The sequence below is a fragment of the Mya arenaria genome, chromosome 6 (assembly GCF_026914265.1).
Source record: "Mya arenaria isolate MELC-2E11 chromosome 6, ASM2691426v1".
Taxonomy (NCBI): domain Eukaryota; kingdom Metazoa; phylum Mollusca; class Bivalvia; order Myida; family Myidae; genus Mya; species Mya arenaria.
The window spans coordinates 62315354-62326165 of record NC_069127.1 but is presented as its reverse complement, the minus strand read 5'-3'; the positions used below and the strand labels follow the sequence as shown (position 1 = coordinate 62326165).

Sequence of the window (10812 nt, the reverse complement as noted above, 5' to 3'; positions counted from 1 at the left end):
CAGGTCCTATCAGCCAATCAGAATGTAGGGCTGATAAGCCGTGTTGCTATCCGCCATTTTGTCCGTCAAACTGACCAGAGTCCGTCATATACATGCGCTGGCAATTCCTCGCCTTTTTAAGTATTATGGTAAAAAGGTGTTGTCATGGCACTTGTAATTCGGATACAAGGTAGCCAGGCCGACTAAAGATGGCTTACAATTCGTTCTGTATTCGAAACCAGTGAGTTATTTAGAAAAACGCAAGTGCTGTATCAGACTCTGTGGAAGACCTCATCAACAGCTGAACTTGGAAATTTTGAAAGATCGTTCAAAGGCGAAACATCTATACGTCTGTACAAAAGTATTTTTTGAACAAAACTACTTATTTCAATCCGCTCAAAATTTATTTAATACTGAAATTGTCCGTGCATGACCTAAATAAGTGTTACTATTTTTAAACTATAAACATCGTACATTTATGCTTTGGCTTGTGTTGTCAAATCGGCATTAATGGCCATTTAATATCAGGTTCAACATGGACACGATTGATTTCATTCAAGATAGAGGTATTTTTGTTGATACCGTTATGTAGTTTTTATAAACTGCTTTGCTTTCAAAGTAAATCAGGAAATATCGTACAACTAGATTTTTGTCCGAACCATCGCATGCTTCCGAATCTCATATACTCGTATGGTTCCTATGTAAACAATGGCTTTTGTAGCTGTCATTCCGACACATTTCATAGATTTCTTATTTTTATATCAGCACTTTGTCGACGGGAAATCCAATCAAGAAAACACTGACCCTCAAGCAGCTACTGTATTTGACCAGCTCACACCAGCTAGGCCTCCTCCAAAACTCAGATAAATATTTGAGCCACCAAAACAAAACGAGAACAGATCGGTCTGAATCGTTAAGGTTTTATTTTCTGTATAAAACAATTTATTTCACTGTACATTTAAATCAATTATTATGTTCATTAGAACTTGATTCTGCCAAACATGTGCTGTAAAGACTTAGACTTATTATGAATAAAGAACAAGTCAAACATGCATGTATTTTCATTGTTATTCTTATATTTTGGGCCATTTACGTAAATCTACAATATTTAATGATAGTTCATCCAATGTTCAGAGTCCGGATCACATGCACACTCGATTAACAGTATTCTTAAAGTTGCACTCTCACAGAATTCTAGTTTGACACTTTTTGTCTCAGAATCGGCTTATTTTGGCATTCTTTAAATTAAGACCTAATATATAAATCACAAAGCAAACTTCTCCGAGCCAAAACATGATAAATGCAATCGAATCCTGTGTAAGTTGTCAAAGTGATCAATCTGTGAAAGTGCAGCTTTAACAGTGAAAAATAACTTCTGCTAATGCTATATATTTTAAAATATATTTGCCATTGCAATAAAGAGATATTCACCTACAATATCATACATAAACATCAAAGAAATATCAAAGTTTAAGTAATGTTTGCAAAACAACAATGTATTTAATAAATCTGATATTAAATATGCAACAACTGGTGTTATACTCCAGAACTGAAGCTAACATCATAGAGGTACATCCTTCCAAGAATCCATCAAAACAACATGCTGAACAACTTCAAGAACTCTCTTCAAAAGACCACACTTTCCTGAAATAAATAAAAGATGCCAATATTAAAATAAATCAGTTACATGTATTGTTAAATATTTTAATACTAGCTGTAAATGCTACTGCCTTTGATGTTTGCTTTCTACATGTATATCATAATGAAATATTGACAAGATACTAGCTAATGTTTTGTGGTTGTTGTTTTTCTCTGGACAAATAGTCCATTACTTTTGTACAGCAAAGTAAAAACTAAATGTTATAAAAAGCTTTAAAATAGGTCCTACCGTTTATTTGTAAAACTTGTCATCACTGGTTTTCTCTTGCGGTTGACATTGCCTGGACTGGCAAATATCATGTGTGTGTGTGGGGGGGGGCGGTTTCCGGTCTTATGCTAGGTCCCCTGTGGCGGTAGGCTTGTTGAAGACAATAATAAGGGGACTTCCTTATCTCCATCAATCAGAATACTTTAATGGTGTCAACGGTAAATAGCAAGAGACCCTCCACCAGCCTTAACCGGTAAATGGGGGGAGGGTAGTGTGTGTGGGTTAGAACCAGCTGCCCAGTCAGCTTAGTTGGTTAGAGCGCCGGGCTAGTGTTCTGGTGGTTGTGAGTTCGAGCCCCACACCGGGGGCACTTTTCAGCCAGAGTGTGTGAACATGTTCCACAATTTCTGTAAGAACAAAAATCAAAGCATATGAATGTTTGAGCAATGCAAAGGTTACAGATTGGTATCACCCACGATTGTCACTTGTCAACTATTACATTATTATTCATAAGGGGGAGTGTTCAATCGCTTAGAACTGAAACTTTTTATGCATAACCCCAATAAACCATTTCTGCTCATACTATAGAATACAAGGTTATACTGTATAGCTGGCAAGTAACTGTTATTTAATGTCACTTCCGGGTTCCCCATTCGGGCCATTTCTGATTTACTCATATTGTGCGATGATTTAATCTTTGTTTCAACAATACTGTAAGAAGGACCGGTGTTATTAAAAGTTAAACTTACCCTTGTTTGCATTTACAGTATGCGTCACACACACGCTTTTCCTTTGTATCGATGTCAATGTTGACAACATGGCGGCTATCCGATTTTCTCTGACTTGGATAGATTTCACCTCGTAAATGTTAGATATCGTCATTTTCTAAAGATATATCGAGCCTTCCGATGTAGCAGCCAGTTACAAATTCCTTTGACTTCTATTTTTTTCGCATTGTAATGTCACATTTATGATAATTTGTCAGGAAAATCGGAAAGCGAAACGACGCGAGACGCCATTACTTCCTCGTTTGTTTGACGGACATAGACAGAGTTCGCTCCCTTGATATCAGGGGGCGTGGCTTAGAAGCCGCTGTCGAAAGGTCAATTGATTACTTGACGGTTACGAATTGACTAACAGAATGGTTACGAAAAAACCAAGATCAGCAGTTACGAAATGGTAAGGTTACGAAATGACCAGATCCCCGTCAAATGCCCCTGGGGACATCCTAGGTTAGGCCCATTCCCTGTTATCAGCGCAAAAACAATAACACCGCATTCACTCAGCACTGCCGGTCCACCTGGAAGGTAAAAACATGGCCCATTTCCCTTGCTATCCCCGGTATAAACAAGACCTGGGCGCCATTGTTACAATTGACTGGTGCATAACTGTGGCAGAATAAGGGAAATATTTTATTGTTGCATTTATTATCAAATATGAGAATTTAAGACACATGCAAAAAGCCACAATACGAATTGGTGATAGTGTTCGTTCTGTTCTGCTATTCAAAGGTGATGAGACTGACTAATGACATGACATTGACAAACAAAATGTAAGGCATTTGTATCCTTTCGTCTTTTATTTATTAAAATCTGAGATGTTATGGGAGCAAATCATTTTTTAGATTGGAACATACCAAATAATAATAAGCGACGATGTACAGTAGTGGTAAACCAAGTTTGCTAGAAATCAATCTAGTTTCTCCAAAATACAAGCAAAAATTACACCGGATGTTGATACTAGTGATTTAGTTTCGGATGAACAAAATCCGGATAAATCATTTGCTTTTCATCCAAAGGGTGGACGATTTATACAACTGTACAAAAGTCATAAAAATAAACGAAAAAACGTTGAATATGTATTTTAAACACTTACCAAGTTACCATTCTCTTTCTGTAAGAGATGAACGCCATACTGCATAATTGCACGGAGATGGTACCACGGAGATACCCGAAAATTTCCGTTATATTCCGGAAAGTTAAATTTCTGTATACTTGAAAATTTGGATGCTGATGGTACACGAAATATCGAATTTCCTCATTTCTGTTTTTTATGGAATGAAACTTCGGGATAATATACAATAAGCTTTAAATAAAGTAAAACAAATAAAAAATGCTTAGTATATAGCTATTTTTGACCAAAATTATGATTTTTTCCCTGGTCGCCTTAATAGCTATTTTTATGGATACACAAATATACTAACACAAAAGTTTAAGAATATTTTTTTTAATATTAAAAGAGAATAATATTTAAAACAATGAAATGATCTCGTAAATAAACATTCAAGCTTATCAACTTACTGTCAATGGACATTTTTATTGACATTTGATACATCAAATCTGGACTGAAATTATTAAGGAGACCAATTTTTGTCGCCTTAATCCAACGGTCCCCATAATGCCTAGATTAATATATATATGGTCACCTTAATATCTGTAGTTATATATATATATATATATATATATAACTTAGTTTGCATGTTATGGTAATACATTAGGTTTAATCCCCATATCACGCGTTTTAACCTGCCCCCATTTCGAACTCTATACATTTAGTTCACATCCATAACACACTTTATACATTTAGACCACACCTATTTATGCACTTTATACATTAAGATCACAGCAATTACGCACTTTATACATTTACTCCACACCAATTTACGCAATTTATACATTTAGATCGCACCTAATTAGGCACATTATACATATAGTTTACACCCATTACGCACTTTATACATTTAGAATATACATATTTACGCACTTTTACAGATAGAGTTGGGATCTCTAATCATAGAAGTACTTAGGGTTAACCTATATTTGTTTTATTGTTAAGTTTCCTCAAGTTAATGCATACTTTGATAAATTTAACCTTTTGCGTTTTATCTTTATTAAGGATTGTTTGGATTGTGAGGTTTGTGCACATAAACTGGTTTAAACCCCCAGTAAATTTACATTTTACAGACCGTTCCAAGGCGGTACCTAACAATTCTTGATAAACATACCTAGTTTTTTTTATATAAAGTATGTCTTCACTGTGCTGTTTGTGGAGTTTTGTGCTGTTCTTCCATGTTTCTTGTTTTTGATTTTATGTTCTATGTCTTTGGCGTTTAACCAGTGCCATTAAACCGGGTTTATGTTTAAATTTTTGCTACTGAGCTTGTTACTGTAGCTTTTCGCATAAATATTAATGAACAATATTGTTTAAGATAGTATTTCTATATTCAAATGCACGTTAACAATACAGACTAAGGTTCCTTAACACGGTATTATTTTCTGTCTTCAACAGTTCCATTAATATCATCATACTTGGTCTAACCCTATAATACCTCTTTCGATATCTTGCTCTATATTTATTAAAACATGGGCAAATTAGTAATTGTATTTCTCTTTTAAATCTCTTTTATCAAAGCATTGACAATATCGTTATTCGTGGGAAATTCGAATACGTGCATATCTGCCAGTATGTATTTGTAATGAGTGGGCGGATATTCTTAATTTAGTTATATAATTATGTCCTCAGATTATCTGAAAGAATATTTAAATAAATTTCATAGTCAAGATATGATTAACAATTTTATACACCATTAATGCATTGCTCAAATTAAGATTTGCAGTCTCTCAATTTGCTAATATGTTTTAAAACTCAACAATTCTGATGGGTAACATAGAAAGAGCTAAAAAAGGCATCACACAATTGACATAATGTGTTGGGTGTAAAGTTTAACTTTATACAGTATTTAATAATACATGTTACGCCTTCAGTCCTTTTCCAGTTGAATATTGTTCATTTAAAACTAAAATTGCTTGTATAAGTGAACTCTGTACCTAAGTATGTAAAACTAAAAATAAATTGCCGGACTTCTGGCAGTGTTTACGAGCCTTGGAATATTCACAGAATCCTACAGCCGTGTTAAATGAGTCTGACGTTAACAACTATTACTGGGAAGCCTGTGTCACCCAGTGCAAACACGGAGTATCTTCTTACTCGACAGAAGCCTCAAGAAGAGCTAAACGTCACAAGAAGTATCATAACAATGTTTAATACCGCAAAAAGCTTTAACTTGATGCAGGAACATATGCAGAAGGAAGGAACTCTTGTAGAATTATGTAAAAGAAAATGCCAAGGGCCATCTTGATGATGTAGGCCAAAAAGCGTGGCATAGTAACACGGCGGAGGCAATTTAACCAAACATCACCAAAGTAACAGAGGGAAATATAAAATGGCCTTTTACCCCGTCACATTCTTGGCAGAATGTCTGAAATAGGTCTGATACTCCACGGAAAAAATGTGCAGCTGCATGCACGTACACACACATTCACACCCTAACACTCATTAAGTTGTTCAAAGCAATTCACTTACAAAATAAAAAAATCGATCGATCAATCAATCAATCAATCAATCAATTCAATCCAAATTTGCAAGTTGAAGTCGGGAACATTTTGTTTGTGGGCGACATCTGATTGACTTGGGAAATTAGATTAAAGTTTAAGGGCAATTTTATCAGGAAAAAGATTTAGGGCAGGTTGGGACTTTACTTATGACTTCTATACCCTTTATTCAATTTCCTTCATACTTCTTACAATGGTTGATGGCCATCGAGCGATTATATTAAATAACACTATGTTATCCTATATACAATTTAAGGCCCTCGATCGAACATTTGGTTCAGGTTTTAAGGCAAAGTTAGCTCTAATAACGTTTATTCAACGGATATCAAACTTCTTATAGTTGTCCAAGGCCATCACTCAATTATGATTTATAACTCCTTAATATCCTCTTTACAAATTATCACTCTTGACCGTATATGAAAGTTTGGTAAAAGTTTTATGGCAAGTTTTGATTTTCTGTTATAGATGATATACCCTTCATACGGTGGACCGTATATTTTACACGATGGTTGGAGGTCATCATACAATTGTGTTACATTAGTCCATTTGAGCTTAATTGAAAATTACGGTCCTTTATCGATTTGTGTTTTGCCTTCATGTTTCCTTTTTTCTTTTAGACAAGCGCATAATATCATTGAAAAATGTTGCTGTTGCTGCTGCTGCTGTTGCTGCTGCTGCTCTGCTGCTGCTGCTGCTGCTGCTGATGATGATGATGATGATGATAATGATGATCTTAAGAGGTCTATCGTATTGGGCTTGTACAGACATTTAATAAATTGATTGAAACAATGATACAAGTGTAATACAAGATATAAATGCTGAACATTGTGTCTCGTAAGAGGGTCATCGTTACTGTTTTGGCTACTGGGCTTGTTCTAACATTTTATTATATGCAAACATTCATATAAAGTTTACTAGAAACTGACCTTATACGATAATAACCTATAAGCACATGATCATTCAATCGTATCAGGTGAACTTGAATCTGTACATGTAAGATAATAAGTTATCAGCACATGATACTCATATGATGGTGTAATATTATCACTAAATAAATACAAACATTCTCAGCGTTTAAAATAACCTGTGTTAAGCAGGGAGAAACTTAAAGAGTATTTGCTCTTTAGGAGGCAACTTAGCTAGTGCTCCTCCTCGCCAAAGTCCTTAAAAACGTGATGTGATGGTTCGGAAACATTTCAGCAAATGCTAGACTAAATGCGTGCTTTTTAGTGTTATTGATATTTCCGTATACCATATTGACATGAAAGTTCACTTGGAAACTTATAGCAATGTCGGTTGAGGGTCCTCCCCAGTCTTTATCCGGTACATCTAATTACAGGTATGTTTATAGTTGTATTTATAATTATACTTCTACTTCCCCTTATACTTAAATACTGATCATGTGATTAATAAATGGGATGCAATGTCGCATTAATACTGAATTGTATGTTGTAACTGTTGTAATTGTTAACTCTTTTGTCTCCTGCGTATGATAACATACAAATAAGGATCGCGTTGTGGTAACGCATTTAAACTGTTTTGAATACACAGCAATATAACAAAAGTGCTTCATCTATGTAAGACATAATTTTGGCAATCAACAAAAAATGGAGCGAGCGTAGTGAGGCCGCAGGCCGTGAATCCTTTCACCAGATTATGTCAAAATGAACTTATTTGGTGTTCGCATATAACCCAAAATCGTTTGCGTAGTCACAATGTTTTTCGGAGCGAAATTAAACCGCTATTGCATGAGCCTGAATTAACGAGTGTCGGGCGATGGTAAATTCTCAAGGCTTTGAGAATAGGTTAAAAAGCAAATAAAAATGATAGAAGTTTGTACCGAAAATGGAAAATTACTGAACCATGAACGTTTATGGCTCTTTTCGTTTAAAATAAACAAAATGTTGATACTTAGATTATTATGATTACCTAGGTATATTTTCATACTGTACTGGGATGAACTTTGTTAGTTTTCTTCTTCATGATGATCAACTGAAATCGTTTGATTGGCTTGGCTGTTTATATTATAAAAATGCATATTAAAAAAAAAAGTAAATAACATTTTGTTTTTAATATTGCCACAAACTTTTAATAATAAACTTTTAATTGTGAACCAACATGATTTAATAGCTGTTTTGTTTACACATCTAGTTTAAATTTTAGCTCATGACGTAAGCTTTATAGACAACCTCAGTCTTAATTGTCAACCATTATAACTCCGCGCATGCGCAGAAGGCAGACCGATATATGAACAATAGATTACTTAACCAAGTTACGTAGAACGACACGTTTTATATATAAATGTTGTTATCACCGTCATATTGGCTACATAATATGGCGTTACAATAAATGGGCTAAATCCTCGATACAAAGTGAAAGTTACTAAAACCACTTTTAAACCCATTTATAATATTTTAAACGTATTGCAAATATTAAAGGAAATACTACAGGATCCAAACAAATGTTACTTAATCAAATCTTATATACTCTCACTTAAGTTTGGGAAGAAATCTAAGTAAAAGGTGGATGAAATTAAAGCTTCTTGATGGGAGGCACTTGTTGCACAAACTACTAACCAAGGGTATCTTTCTTAATCGAGTACTTGTTTGCCCACTCAACCCAAATTCAATGTCATATTCAGTAGTAATACTGCTGCCGGGCTCGAAATAGCAATGCATCAGGCGTTTCCATAAGCTTTCCAATAAAGAGGGCGTATATAGAAGACGGGATGGGGCTATATCTCATTTACAGTTACAATTGGACAACAATTATTAAAATCTGTGCTACCTCTACTAATTGTATGCACTACTGTGGTAGTTGTTATGGCATTTTTGTTGTTGTTGTTGGTGGTGGAGGTGATGATGATGGTGATGATGATGATGATAATGATGATGATGATTATGCTGCTTCTGCTGCTGCTGCTGCTGATGATGATGATGATGATGATGATGATGATTATGATGATGACAATGTTGATGATGATGATACTGATATTAAGAGACCCATCGTATAAGGCTTGTACACACATTTTAAAAACTGATGGAAATAATGATCAAAATTTTATAGGAAATAAACATGCTGAACATTGTGTCTCTTAAATGGGTCATCGTTACAGTTTGGGCTACTGGGCATGTTCTAACATTATATTATATACAAACATTCATATTAAGTGAACAAGAAACTGAACCTGTTAAATAATTATTTATCAGCACTTGATCTTTCAATCGTATCATGTGAACTTGAATCTGAACATGCAAGATAATAAATTATCAGCGCATGGCCATTCATTACGTAGTAGGCTGAAGTAATTTGAACACCAATAAAAAATGAATTTTCTGTAAAATTAAACTGTTAAAGGTTTCATGTATAAATGTCTCATTTCTCTATGATATTTAATCCTGATTTAAGTTTAAGCATTTGCTATTTAAGGGGAGGCTTAATAGATTTGAACGCTCGTGCATACCTGAATATGTCTAGGTACGCCAACAGGTATTTGACGTAGTAGTTGGAATTACATTTAAAGGATAGTATGAGTGACCAGGCTTTGTTCGAAAGTATTATGTTTGTCAGTATTTGGTTATAAAATGACCATAATATATCATTTTAGACTAAACACTGAATCAAATTCCTGTGGGTACGCCCAAGATTCTATGCTTAACATAGAAAGTGTTCCCAGTCTTTAAGACTTTAACAAACACTTGCCTAAGTTTACCAACGATATCCATACATCTGTTATCTTAAGAAGTTTAACCCTTTTTCAATTTACCATTTGCATTAATTATGACACCGTCACGATCATGCTTGACACATTTCACTTTACTTTGTGTGTTGTCTTGAATAATGAAAGCCGAAAATCGCACAATATTCGCCACAACTGGCATATTTAGTTTTTTTGGTAGCCCTATCATAATACTTCTGAGTGACCTGTTTCACATTCCCCAGCGCTGCTTGTTTATTGCTTGCCACATCCTTGTCTGAGCGCTGCTTGTTTATTGCTTGCCACTTCCTTGTATGGTGTTTTCTTGCTTCTTTTTTTGGTGTATTATATGACTGTGAAGCAAGTGCCATCATGCAATTCATACATTTCAGATAGGCCAATGTCGCTAAATACAGTCTTAAAACTATTAAAATAGCATATCAGCTATTTGATATATCTATTTGACTAGCACAAATAGTATTGCGAAAGTAAACTTGATCAAACTGATTTTTGAATTACTCCATGCTCTTTGGCGCCTATGCACAACTGAGTAGTTGTGCGATGCGAGTTTCATTAAAAAAATTGAATGAGTAACATCAATCGTAAAAGAATTCGGCTATCTCCAGCGAGCTATCGAGTTAGACAATTATGTTGATAGATTAAGGGCCGGTAGCGATGCAAAAGTGGGTGGGAAGGTCAAAAACTAAAACGTTTTACAAATACATTTTTAAATAAGTTTCGAGGAACAATCTTTTTTGGGTGAGACTCTTATTCTTGGTCACATGTTTCGGGTAGGCCTCGAGTTCAACATTTTTTACAAAAGAAGATTTTAACAGATTTTGGACTAAAAAGCATTCACATTATTACGAAAATGTCTC

At 34.7% G+C, this 10812-nt stretch overlaps 2 long non-coding RNA genes across 2 annotated transcripts; one reads left to right on the top strand and one right to left on the bottom strand.

Annotated features, from left to right (window-relative positions):
• Window positions 1–386: 386 nt before the first annotated feature.
• On the top strand, window positions 387–1851 carry LOC128237267 (uncharacterized). Its single transcript, XR_008261543.1, has 3 exons — window positions 387–545; window positions 745–897; window positions 1527–1851. It is a non-coding gene; the product is annotated as an uncharacterized LOC128237267 (long non-coding RNA).
• Window positions 1030–2857, bottom strand: LOC128237270 (uncharacterized). Its single transcript, XR_008261547.1, has 3 exons — window positions 2596–2857; window positions 1868–2253; window positions 1030–1623 (listed from the first exon to the last, which is right to left on the bottom strand). It is a non-coding gene; the product is annotated as an uncharacterized LOC128237270 (long non-coding RNA).
• Between the last annotated feature and the right edge of the window lie 7955 nt (window positions 2858–10812).